Consider the following 14,021-nt stretch of genomic DNA (forward strand, 5'->3'; position numbering starts at 1 on the left):
ATTCAAAACTTCAATGGGGCCCACATATTGTATCACTAGCGGGCAAGCTAAGTTCAGCAGCATATGCCGTCGGAAGGATCCGACAACTCACAGATGTACCCACTGCTAGACTTGTCTACTTCAGCTACTTCCACAGCATAATGTCTTACGGTATTTTGCTGTGGGGTCGAGCCGCTGATGTAGAAACTATTTTCACCATTCAAAAAAGAGCAGTTCGCGCTATTTATAAGCTGCGTTGTCGGGACTCTTTGAGGGAGCTGTTTAAAGAAATAAATATACTGACGGTCGCAAGTCAATATATATATGAAAACATTATGTATGTACGTAAAAATGTATCTCTCCTTCCGAGAAACTGTGAAAGGCATACTTACAATACAAGAAATAAACATAAAATTGCTATTCAAAATTCTAGATTAAGTAAATTAAATTCATCTTTTTTGGGGTTATGTATACGTTTTTACAATAAAATACCAGATAATATTTTAAATTTGTCAGAAAATAAATTTAAAGCTCATGTGAAGCTTACTTTATGTAAAAAAGCTTATTATAAGATTAATGACTACCTAAATGATAAAAAATGTCTGGTATTGAATGTGTTCCTCTAGTTATTAAATAACTTGTAATATATATCCTCATTGGTTTTTAAAAGATGTGTTGCTGTTGCAGTTTCTTGTCATTTCTTCTCCTCAGCCATAACACCTTGCGAAATGACGTAAATTCAAAATGTTACATTGACCTTCAACAAGTTTATCCATGATAATTACGTTGAATAAATGATTCTGATTTCTGAAAAGATCGATTTCTCTTTGATTAGAAGGGCTATAAAACATATAAAATATAACACATAAAACATAAACAGCCTATATACGTCCCACTACTGAGCACAGGCCTCCCCTCAATCACCTGATTGTCCGAAATAGTAAGATGATTCCGTGCATCGGAGGGCACGTTAATCCGTTGGTCCCGGCTATTAGCCGTAAAAACAGGCATCAACCTGCATTGGAGCAGAGTGGTGGAGTATGCTCCATACCCCTCCGGTTGATGAGACATATAGCAGGAAAATATTGATTTGTACATTCGGCTAGCGAAATAAGTAAATTTAGATCTGCACTTGTTATTACTCAAAAATTCAAAACTCAATTTTCCTTTGCAGGATCATAGAACGCTTTGAACTTCAATATTCTATTTGAGTTCTATTCCTATACGTTCCTATTTACTACCGCTTCGAAACGTGTTATTGCTGAGTAGAAGAAGCGGCGCAACTCCCCATATATTGCCTTGATATGTACGGTCACGAGTACTAATATGTATACACTTTGAAACCATGTCACATTAACTTTTTTGACAAATTAAACCGTTAGTCTCATTAAATGTCAAATATGATAGTGCGACAGGATTCTAAAGTGGGTACACGATATTGCTCATGACTGTGCTTACTTAGTTCACTTACCTCAATACTTGCCAAGATACAATTTTGGAATGTCTTTTTTTTAATTTCTGGCTAAAATTGACGTATATTCCATTATATTTATCTATCGATTACCCGTCCCTTCCTTTTTCAGCAAATAATAAAATGATAAGTGTAACTTAAAATTAGTTGGTGTGTACAGAAATCGGCACTAGAGCCAAACGAATTCCAATTTTAAAATTAATAAATCAAAATGTTGAATTTTGGAATTAGAATTGGACTTTTTGAAACTTATTCTTTTCATCGCAGACCTTTCACGAACCGTCTCTGAAAGCCGACCACATGCCCTTTACCTTTGCCTTCTTATTCAAAACAACCACAACATATCCGCAACCTACGGCCTTCGATGCCTATCGTTGTTACCCAACGAAACCTGAAACACCGCAGACTATCCTTAAGTCCCACCTCCTTTTATACGCTATCATACAAACCACATCTTTACCCTCTTAACAGGAAGGTCGCGGGAAAGAGCTAGCCTTGTTTATACTGAGATAGTTGCATTTCACAGCACCTCGCGCAACGCATCATCGCTCTGTCGAACGCGTGTTACAACGCTTCTGCGTGAACGCTCCTTAACGCCGCCATATGTTTGTTTCCGCCGCGCGCCGATTACAACATGATTAGGTACTTGTCATATAATTCAAATACAATCCGCGGAATGTTTTCGTGGTGCAGACTATATTTTAACACGTGCACTGTGTGTGAACCACATGAGGCAATCAATTTGAAACTCATACGTGCATGTCCCATATTATGTGGGCCACATTTTTTCTTGTCATAGTGTGTCTATGTACATAAATTCCAAATTTAGTTTTCGTTTTGTTATAAATAAAGCGGTAAATGTGTAGTTTGTAAGTGTGGATTTTCTGTTAGCTAGCATTTCAACTGTCGCGTAAAAGGGTTAATGCTGACCGTCTTTCAGACAAAATAAGTAACTTTATCGATGTGTGCCATCGGACGTAGTTTGGGTCGTATCTTTTACTTATTTCCTTGATGTGTTGACGTTTGAGGGTAGGGTTGCCAACGATTGTGGAAATATTTTTGCGAAAGAGATGAGATTTTATCTAATTAATCCAAGTAATGGAATAAAGATGAATGCTACATATAGAACTTAAGTAACGTTAAAAAGTAATTTTCGCCCCGCACCAATTCGCATCAGCTGTTGACCTCACCCCCTCTGGGTCCTTTAGTCTTAAGCGGCCCTAAGCCGCTAAAGAGTAAGGAGAAACGCGCGAACTGAAGATATGCTGAGACATAAATTGACCTCATTTGGGTATTTCAATTGGTCATAGAAAGAAAGAAACATTTATTATTTATCTATCTACTCCTCTTTTTTCTTTTTTTTTAATATTTAGATAGATTATATTTTTTTCCCTACAAATCTAGAAGTAGTAGGCAGTCAAAGAAGATCAAAAATCAATATCGTTTTTCTTTTGTCGTATTTTCGAATGTTACTAATAGTTGTGGCACGATTTTATTGATGACGTCACTCGGACAGTACCTACATCCATAATAAAAGGTTTCGATTTGACGTTTCTTAATAATATATAAACATAAAAATAAAAGGTATAAGGTAGGTAGGTAGGTAGGTTATAAGGTATATAAAGTGTAAAAAAGCATGATAGATGCCTATTAAATTAGACAACACTTAATTATGACACACACCACAAAGACTCAACTTAAAAAATACACCTAATACAAACAAACATAATTTGATTGGGGCTTTAACGGATTTACCAAAGATTTGGGGCAATCTCTAGACTCCTTAAAAAGGGGTTACGGGTTTTCCTTCCTCAAGGTAAACGCTTCTATCGCTCTTATCAGCGCTCGTTACCTTCCAAATACCTATCTCAAACGGTTTCGTGAAGGAATGATATATTTCTTAGAATTCTACCTACCTATTCAATTGTAGTAGTATTAAACAGAATGACTAGTACAATCATGAGCAATATCATGTACCCACTTTAGAACCCTGTCGCACTATCATATTTGACATTTAATGAGGTTTATGGTTAAATTTGTCGAAAAAGTTAATGTTACATGGTTGCAAAGTGTATACACATTAGTATTCGTGACCGTACAGTACAGTAAGGTAGTTTCGAACTATTCAAATCAGTTACTTTTTACTAAACGTCATAACACGAAATTACTATAGAATTCGTATGAAAAAGCAAGGTGTGACGTAATAGAAAAACGTGACAAAATGTCCCATTTGCCCTTAATACGTTCACTTTATATCTGAGAATTAGATGTCAACCCATCATGTACAAATATTTTTTTCGATAAACATATTGGAATTTGCGTACATAGACACACTATGGCAACGTGCCCCACACATTGGATGTCCCACGTGTGACTTTTAAATTATGCCTCATATGTGGTTTATATACAGTGAACGTGTTAAAACTTTATGATAGGTAACATACAGGCTACAAATTACCTCCGTTATAAATACTCTCTCTTCACAAAACCTTAGACTCACATATTAAATAAGAGTTAAGAATCTTTTTTGTAATTATTTCTTTTTATTTTGGTGCAATAAAGTGTATTTCTATTGTATTGTATTGTAAATATCACATAACATAAAGCAATAATACATTTTATTACACAAGTTACCGAAGAGCAAATATAAACACAAAAAGAAGAAAAAATAAGCATAATAACTCGCAGGCACTTAGAGAGCGCTCAATTTAGAACTCACTTGGCAAGTCACAGATTGTATTTTTTTATACGTTTTAAATCGTTTGTCGTTTATAAACGTAGGGTGCTTCTATTTTATTAATGCCCCTCAGAAATCCATCGTTTTCTCAAATGTAAACGAATTCAAATTTTGATGTTCATCTATTCTATAGACCGACTCATTCATCACGAAATCTCAAAAACTAGAAGTGATAGGAGTGTCAAATTTCGTATGGACGTTTCTTTTAGGACTAAAACTTACGATTTTGCGAAATTCAACCGCTAAGAGAGTAAAAAGAGGTGGCCAAGTTTGTATGAGACTTGGTTCTTTTTAAAATTAGAATCATGAAAATTTGCGGACGACAACGCAGGTGGACAGCTAGTCAATGAACAGATTTATCGACTAACAGAATTTGAATTTAGATTATAATGTGCCATATTAAGATCAATATTAAGCCTCCATTTTAATATTCATGTTCCTTACTATCACTTAAGTCGATTAAGGGATCAAATTGTGTGTAACGAGTGATGTGCTATTCCCGGGAATATTTCTAAAGTCGGAATATTCCCGTTGTAAAAACTCTTTAATAGGAAGGACACTGACTGCTTTTCTTTTACAAATTGTTCTTTCTTGTACTCTGGTCTTATCTGCCTAAACGTTACGTAATAAAGGTCTTTTTACATAACGGCCTCCGTGGTCTAGTGGTTGAGCGTTGGGCTCACGATCCTGGGTTCGATTCCCGGCAGGGACATATCACAAAAATTACTTTGTGGTCCCTATTTTGGTTAGGACATCACAGGCTGATCACCTGATTGAACAAAAGTAAGACAATCTGTGCTTCGGAAGGCACGTTAAGCCGTTGGTCCCGGTTACTACTTACTGATGTAAGTACGTAGTCGTTATATGAGTCATGTCAGGGGCGTTTGGCGGCTCAATAGTAACCCTGACACCAGGGTTGATGAGGTTGGTAATTTACCTCACAACCCACACGATAGAAGAAGACATAAGTTTGCGCTTTTCTACTTCCGGGAACGTTCAAAAAGCGGAAAATTCACGGCACTTCACGGTGTGTAATTATGATGAACGTGTCATAATTATAAGCGATAAACTGTCCACATTTGTATAAGTAAACTATCCCTTTGAAATAAATAGCAAACAGGAAAACTAAGGTGACGCGTTAGTACTAAGATCAACTTGCAATGGATGTTCTGCCTAACCCAATTGAGAATATAACCAAATAGGTCTTTATGAAACTGGCGTTTTCTAATACTGGCTAGTTTTATATAGTAAGGTAAATTACATTCTACTGAGAATTCCAAATTCAAATTAATTTTGGATACAGTTCAGCGAAAGTCAGTCGTTCATTTGTTTTTCCGTCTTTTGTTTTTCTTACGCGTGGCTATTTTGTGTTACTACGGAAAAAATAATATACTTACATATTATATTAAAAAGAATTATAGTTCATTACGTTCTTTTTTCACTAACGACAATGAAACTACAGAAATTTCGAAAAAAAAACCACCGTGCTTGCCAGACCCTCCCGTATAAGGTTTTATTTTTTGAATTGGGATGAATATTTTTTTCTACGGGCGACAAACATAAGCGTCAATGAGGCATTTTGAAACGGCCTTGAAGAGTTTATCTAGTTTTGTTTATCGTTTTAATAATTAATGGTTAATACTTCGACTCATCATCTCTTTAGCATTATACCGTTTTTCACAAGGTCCGCTTACCCAAACTCAAGTTTTGACAGGTCCGGTTTTTTTTTACAGAAGCGACTGTCTGACCTTCCAACCCTCGAAGGGAAAACCAGCCCAATACAGGTTACGTCATATACTTTCGAAAATGCATTTCTTGGGAATGTGGGTTTATACTTCGATTACTAAAAAAAGACAATAAAAATACATACACATACATACATAAACTCATGTCTATTTCCCACTGGGGTAAGCAGAGACTATAGAATTCCATTTTATTCGATCCTGACACACTTCTCAACAAAAATATTTTTGAATTTATGGGTAAAAAATATGTAAAAAATTTCATATATTAGCAATTTCACAGTTAAATACCCAAATACTTGGAAAAACTAGACTCTTTGACTACAGAATATGGTCATCATTGATATCTCCGAATAAATAATGAGATACCTAATACATATATCTACTTCTTTCTAATTATCGTTTTTGTTCGCTCACACCCTTTGCGAGTCCGACATTGTGCCTTTTTGTCGAGGTCCTTTTGACCACTAGAAACGTGTCCAAATGGAAAGGTAACGTGACGCATTGCAGATAGGTTGCGATATAAACCAAAAGACAGATAAAATTCACGCCTTTTATCCTTGGCAGGGTTGGTAGAGTTAGAGTTGCACGTGATCATAAGAAATTATAGACTGGAGATGCCAACTTTTATGGACGTGACTTATTGTTTTAAAATTAATTAATTAAATTATTAAATTCTTAATTAATTTAGTTATTTACTTTATTTTACTGCTTGGTAGGACAAATGACGAGACTCAACCGGTTTGTGTTATTACACTGATTCTACAATAGGGTATTTTCCAACTAGTCAAATCAGTTACTTTTTACTAAACGTCAAAACACAAAACTACTATGGAATTTGTATGAAAAAGCAACCTGTGACGTCATAGAAAAACGTGACAAAATGTCGCACTTATTATTACATTTTTCTTTATAAAAATAATAAATAAGTTAAATATAAAAAATAACAGCCTCCGTGGTCTAGTGGTTAGAGCGTTGGCTCACGATCTGGAGGTCCGGGTTCGATTCCCGATGGGGACATTGTCGAAATCACTTTGTGAGACTGTCCTTTGTTTGGTAAGGACTTTTCAGGCTTGAATCACCTGATTGTCCGAAAAAGTAAGATGATTCCGTGCTTCGGAGGGCACGTTAAGCCGTTGGTCCCGGCTATTAGCCGTAAAAACACCTCCACCAACCCGCAGTGGAGCAGCGTGGTGGAGTACGCTCCATACGCCCTCCGGTTGATTGAGGGGAGGCCTGTGCCCAGCAGTGGGACGTATATAGGCAGTTTATGTTATGTATAAAAAATAAGACATTGTTGTACATAAATTTATCTTTGACATAGGAAACTACCCAATTTTACCTGCCTGAAATGGTTACTTATTTAAAATAAGCTAAGTAGGTAAGTACGTATAAAATATACAATTGTTAAATTATGTATTCCGGAGGCTAGTAAAACCCTAACAGCCACTCTATTTGATTGAGTACACGTTATTTAAGAGATTGAATATGCGTAATCGATTCACATTTACCCTACATCAGGGCCCGAAACAGGTCCTGGAACGCTAAGTCTTGATGGATCGCATGCGATGGATGGGTTTTTAACCTATTTTACGAGGCGAAGCGGATTTCTAAAAGACACTTTTTAGAGGCGGTTGGTATCAGTCTTTTTTAAAAAACACATTTCTTAATTTGCTACGAAAAACACTTCATTATGGATAAAACAAAGAATTATAGGAAGCAATTCTCTGATTTTTGACGACTCTATTCGCGCGCGGCTTAAGGCTGGCTACTTGATTGTACCGATGCATAAGAGTTTTATTAAAATTGATTATGTTTACGTTGTTGTTCCTTGGGAAAATGAATATTGTTTACGTTGCAGTTTTTTGCTTTTTTTTAATACTTGTTTTGTATGTGTGTATAGTCTATTATTTATTATTATAGTTTTCTCAGATTATGGTTAGGTATATTTTTAGTATATATGGTTTATATTTATTATATTGAGTATTTATTAATATATGTACGTATAGGATAAAGTATGATATGTATGTATGTATGTAAGTCTTTGGTGATGTTATGGGCGATAGGCTGATCCCTTATCACCATAAGGTTCATCATATCCATCTTAGGACTTCGTATCAACAGTGGCTGCAAGTTGTCTTTGACTACTTGTGGCGCTGCCCACCCCATTTGGGATTACGGGCGTGAGTTTATGTATGTTTTATGTATGTATAAAGTATTTATTATATTAACTTTAGTTTTACTTTTAGGTATTTATTTTTTGTTGCTCTAGAGCAATAAGGCCGCCCAAATTGTACTGTATTCATGTGTTATGTCTGATTGTTGAAATTTAGTTCAATACAGCTTAAGTCACATACCTCCGAAAACACATTTCTCGGGAATGTGGGTTTCCTCACGATGTTTTCCTTCACCGCTAAGCACGTGATAATCATTTATGATCCAAACATGAATTCGAAAACAAATTCGACAATCATTGGGGCCTGTGCTGGATTTGAATCTGCGGCCTCAAAAGTGAGAGGCAAGCGTTTTACTAACTGGGCTCTTAGGATCCCGAATAAATAATAGCAGTAATAATAGGCAAAGCGGTGACAAAAATGTCATTACTGTCTTTTCTTAAGGAAGAAAAATAATATTATCGCGTATCTTTTGTTATCTGCCGACCCGGAGACACCCTTAGCCAGCGTCCAATCAACGTCCCAGGTGTGTGAATAGCAGATAGATTAACGAGAGACGGTGGCCGTCACGTAGGCTTTTAACGGCAGTCTCACGTTTTCGTGACGTAGTACAGTCATCTAAATATATTTAAAAAAGAGAAACTGACTGACTGACATATCAACGCACAGCCTAAACGGCTAAACGTAGGCACTTGAAATTTGGAAGAGACGTAGCTTAGTTACAGTAGAGGTGCACTAAGAAAGGAATTCCCGAAATTCCCACGGGAACGGGAATTAGCGGGAAAATCCTTTTGTATGAAAAATCTAAACCGCTTAAGGTAGACGCTTGAAATTTGGCATGCAGGTACCAAATTTCAAGCGTCTAACTTAACAGGTTGCAACAGGATATTGCAAAATTCCTACGCAAACGGGAGTTAGCGGGAAAAACATTTGTATGAAAAAAATCTAAACCGCGTAAGATGGCCACGCGGACGAAGTCGCGGGCAAAAGCTAGTGAGCAATATAATGTACCCATTTTAGGACTCTGTCGCACTAACATATTTTACATTTAGTGAGACTTACAGTTTTTGTCAAAAAAGTTAATGTGATACGGTACCAAAGTGAGTACATATTAATGCTCGTGACCGTACCAGCTACGTTGGAGGATACTTCGGATTTTTTAAGCCAACGGTGACTGAGGGACTTTCCAGGCTAGGTTCGTCTAAAACAATATACATGGTGCTGGACATATTTTTCTTCGTTTAACCTTCTAATTTCATGCAGATCAGACGTATTGCATCGTTTATCTTCATAAACTGCCTATATACGTCCCACTGCTGGGCACAGGCCTCCCCTCAATCATCCGGAGGGGGTATGGAGCATACTCCACCACGCTGCTCCAATGCGGGTTGGTGGAGGTGTTTTTACGGCTAATAGCCGGGACCAACGGCTTAACGTGCCCTCCGAAGCACGGAATCATCTTACTTTTTCGGACAATCAGGCGATTCAAGCCTGGAAAGTCCTTACCAAACAAAGGACAGTCTCACAAAGTGATTTCGACAATGTCCCCATCGGGAATCGAACCCGGACCTCCAGATCGTGAGCCTAACGCTCTAACCACTAGACCACGGAGGCTGTTTATCTTCATCGGGTATAAATGATGACCCTTTTACACTTAGGCATAATTACTTCATCCACACATTTTTATTCTGATCAAAATAAAGAGAAGTAATAACTTAGTAACTTAATTATATACATGATGTAATCCAAATATCAAGCAACAATTATTTTTATATATGCTTCTGCCATTACATTGTATTTTGGAATAATTATTTACCCGAGTAATGAGCAAATAGATAATTATCACGTTAGCTGTACAATGCCATCAGTATTGTTTTTAGTGAACTTAGCATGGAAAGGCACTCGTTAGAAAAGAAAGATAGAACTCCTTCTGTTAATCGTGTGCTATAAAAAAATTAAACACAACCAGGGCGGTTAAAAAGGCCATGTCAAAGCAATTCATATGCTATTTGGCATTAGTTTGCTTTGCGGTCTTACTTTTGTATGCGCAAATATCAAATTGCTATATTGCTTTTTTAAATAATTTGCTTCTTCTATCGTGTGGACTGTGAAGTATTATATTGTATTTTGGACTAATTATGTACCCGAGTAATAAGAAAATAGGTAATTATCTCGTTAAAGCTGTACAACGCCATCTATAAGGTTTTTAGTGAACTTAGCATGGAAAGGCACTCGTTAGATAAGAAAGAACTCCTTCTAGTTAATCGTGTGCCATAAAAAAAAACACAACCAGGGCGGTTAAAAAGGCCATGTCAAAGCAATTCATCTAAAACAGCAATACTGCTATTTGGCATTAGTTTGCTTTGCGGTCTTACTTTTGTATGCGCAAATATCAAATTGCAATATTGCTTTTTTAAATGAATTGCTTCTTCTATCGTGTGGGCTGTGAAGTGGATTACCAACCTCAGCAAACCCAGGGTTGCCAATGGCCCCTGCCATGACTCATGTAACTACGTACTTAATTACATCAGTAAATAGTAACCGGGACCAACTGCTTAACGTGCCCTCCGAAGCACGGACCACCTTACATCCTATTTGCTTCAATGTGGCCTTATTAACCTCCAGATAGCTTGCACCGTGATTGACCTGGTATTCATCTTCTATTCATCTTCGACAAAAGACTTAATTTATTTTTTCTGATTTCTTGTGGCTCTGCTCACCGCGTTAAAGATAAGAGGCATAAATTTATATACGTATATGAGAGAGTAGTCTTCTAACTTACGATTCATCATTAATATTAGCTTAGGGCGCCAATGTGACTACAAATTTTCTCCTAACGACTTACGGCTGTACCCAACCCGATGGGAATTACAGGCGTGACTTATGTGTGTATTTTGAATGTAAGTTACGATAGTGGACAATAATAAGCCTAAGTATGTCTGAGGGATATATTTATATAGGCTCATGTATAAAATGTGTGTAAATGTATGTAAGAAATCATACTCATCGTCATCTCTCTAGCATTATCTCGTTTATCACAGGGTCCGGTTACCTAATCTGAAAATTTGACAGGTCCGGTTTTTTACAGTAGCGAAAGTTTATGCGTAAGCGTAAAAACGTCCATAATTTACGTAAAAATATCTACGTAAGTACTACATCCCTCTAGCACTATCCTGTTTTTCACAGTGTCGGCTTACCTAACGTGAAGATTTGACAGGTCCAGTTTTTACAGAAGTGACTGCCTGTCTGACCTTCCAACCCGCTAAGGGAAAACCAGCCCAACACAGGTTAGGTCACATACCTCCGAAAATGCATTTCTCGGGAATGTGGGTCTCCTCACGAAGTTTTCCTTCCGCTTCCGTTCGATATTTGGATCAGTTATGTATAGAATTACATAGAATTAAATTTTATTCTTTATTTTGATTAACATAATTTAACATAAGGGGTGGAAGATGTCTCGTGCCTGTAATGACAAGGGTCATCATTTATTCGAAAAACAAAGATAAAAGAGATACATGTCTATTATCTATGAAATTTGAAAGTTAAATGAAGGCAACTTGTACAGCGCCATCTATATTTTTTGATAACGTGGGTTTAAATGTCCCTCATCATCACATCACCAGCCCATTAACGTCCCCACTGCAGGGGCACGGGCCTTCCCTGTGGATGGATAGGGAGATCGGGCCTTAAACCATCACGCGGGCCCAATGCGGATTGATGGTTATTAACGACTGTTAATGCAGCCGGGACCAACGGCTTAACGTGCCTTCCGAAGCACGGAGGAGCTCGAGATGAACTTTTTTTTGAGGTCACCCATCCTATGACCGGCCTTTGCGAAAGTTGCTTAACTTCAACAATCGCAGACCGAGCGCGTTTACCGCTGCGCCACCGTGCTCCTCGATATGCCCCTCATTATGCCCCAAATGTCCCTCTATGTTATTATATGTCGTAGTTTTATAGGCCTCCCCTCATTCCAACGAACTCACTTGATAAAAAAAAATAAACAAGAGTTTTCTAACTTTTAAAACTCCAAATGACTGTTGACTACCCAATTTCCCCTCTGAATTGAAAAGTAGAAAAAGTCGTGTACTTGAAAAAAGGTCACTAAAATTCTGTTTACTCGAAAAAACGGTGCCTTTTAACAATATTTCATGGCTACTTTATAAATCAAATTGAATTTCAGTGAACTGATCGTTGCTCGCTTCAAGTGGGTTAGGTACCTCTGCCGAATAGAATAGTACGTAACTGGGACACGTAGTTTATTTTTTTATTGTTGAGTTTTTTCACTATATCAAGCTTTGTTATTATTTATAATATATACCCATCAAGTGTTAATACTTAGTTTTTGCTTATAATGACTAATTACCGACTCTAAAAAGCCGACTCAGGATTTTTTACGAAAGTATTTCTTTTCAGTGCTAATTAATAAATTTCCTATTATCTAAATCAACTATTAAAAGATGTTAAGAGAATAAAATCGCTTAAAATATTATTTTGTCCTTAACGCTAAAACCTGTAAAAGTGTGACTTCAATAATGCTAAAATCCAAATTATTTGTCACTTCCTAATCTTAATGCAAACGCAAAAAAAAATATTTATAAAAATTAATAGCTTATTTCAGCATAATTTTACAATTTACTTTTAAATTAATTTGAATTATTTTCATTATTATCATCAGGCCCTATATATCTTTTTTCTTTCGTATCTGTAACATTATGAAAATAAATGTTGTTCTAAATGATGACTGGGGTAAAATATTACTTTATTAAATATTCCTTTAATTTTAAAATAAAAATAATTCTTAATATTGAATACTAAATTATTATTTAATCGAACCGGACAAATATAATGGTGCTAATTCCTGTAAATACCATCTAATTTTATTTTAAGTTATATCTGTCATTTTCTTATCCGCCGAAAAGGAAAGGGACGGGTAATCGACAAGCATAAAATTTATGGAACACACGTCAATTTTAAGCACAAATCTAAACTAACCGTCTAAAAATTTTACGTCAGTCAATAACCCGACACATTAATTTACTCATTCTTCCTAAAATTAAGAGCTGTGAATCATCCGTCCCTTTCCTTTTCGACGGATATGAAAATGACGGATATAACTTAAAATAAAATTAGGCGGTGTCTGCAGGAATCGGGGCCAATAATATGATATAATTAAAAAAAAATAATTATTATATTAATTCACAGAATAACTAAATCAGCTCAAATTAACTCGTGAAATATATTATTAATCAATTACTTACTATTTTTATAGCTAATTTAATATTGATTAAATTATCATAAAAGTTAAGCTCCCTTATTAATATAAAAATAATATTATGAAATAACGGTTTATTGCTTAACCGCTTTTATGATATGTGTTCTAAAAAGAAATAGTTAAGAAAATTACCTTTTATTTATTTTCTCAACGCAGATCCTTTATACAGCTAAGACACTTTCGGTCTGTCACTTTACATTCACTTTAAAAATCACTTAGTACGTTTAAAACCTATTAAGGTGCGTATTAAAAACACTAAAACACTGTTTCAATCACACATTAACGATTTTTTTTACATTTAAATCTTTTTAATGTATTTAAAAATAATCACTTTAATAAAATTTCTTTTAAATTTTAGAACGTGTGGAAAGAATTTAAAAATTGAACGCGATCGGTGACGTTCGGAATTCGAACGGTCGCGTCTGTCCGTTGGGAAGTGTGGGAACGCACTACGTTTTCGCATTCGAACGTGCGAGCGAGACGGTAAACTCTAGGGGTTGTAAATCTATATGAGACTAGCATCGCTGGCATTCGTAAACTGGGCACAGCTTTTTCTTAAAGTTTTTTTCTATTTATGTCGCTGTAATCATTAGTTTTACAATTTTCATTGAGGAAATCTAGATGCATTACACTACTATACGAC

General features: G+C 36.0%; 1 protein-coding gene across 1 annotated transcript in view; it reads right to left on the bottom strand.

Moving 5' to 3' along the window:
• The window catches only part of LOC126377558 (uncharacterized), a 111,155-nt gene extending 97,350 nt beyond the window's left edge, over window positions 1–13,805 (bottom strand). Inside the window, exon 1 of the mRNA XM_050025355.1 lies at window positions 13,511–13,805. The gene's annotated coding sequence lies outside the window, so the exon portion shown is untranslated. The remainder of the gene's footprint in view (window positions 1–13,510) is intronic.
• Between the last annotated feature and the right edge of the window lie 216 nt (window positions 13,806–14,021).

Source organism: Pectinophora gossypiella, chromosome 23 (assembly GCF_024362695.1).
Source record: "Pectinophora gossypiella chromosome 23, ilPecGoss1.1, whole genome shotgun sequence".
Lineage (NCBI taxonomy): Eukaryota > Metazoa > Arthropoda > Insecta > Lepidoptera > Gelechiidae > Pectinophora > Pectinophora gossypiella.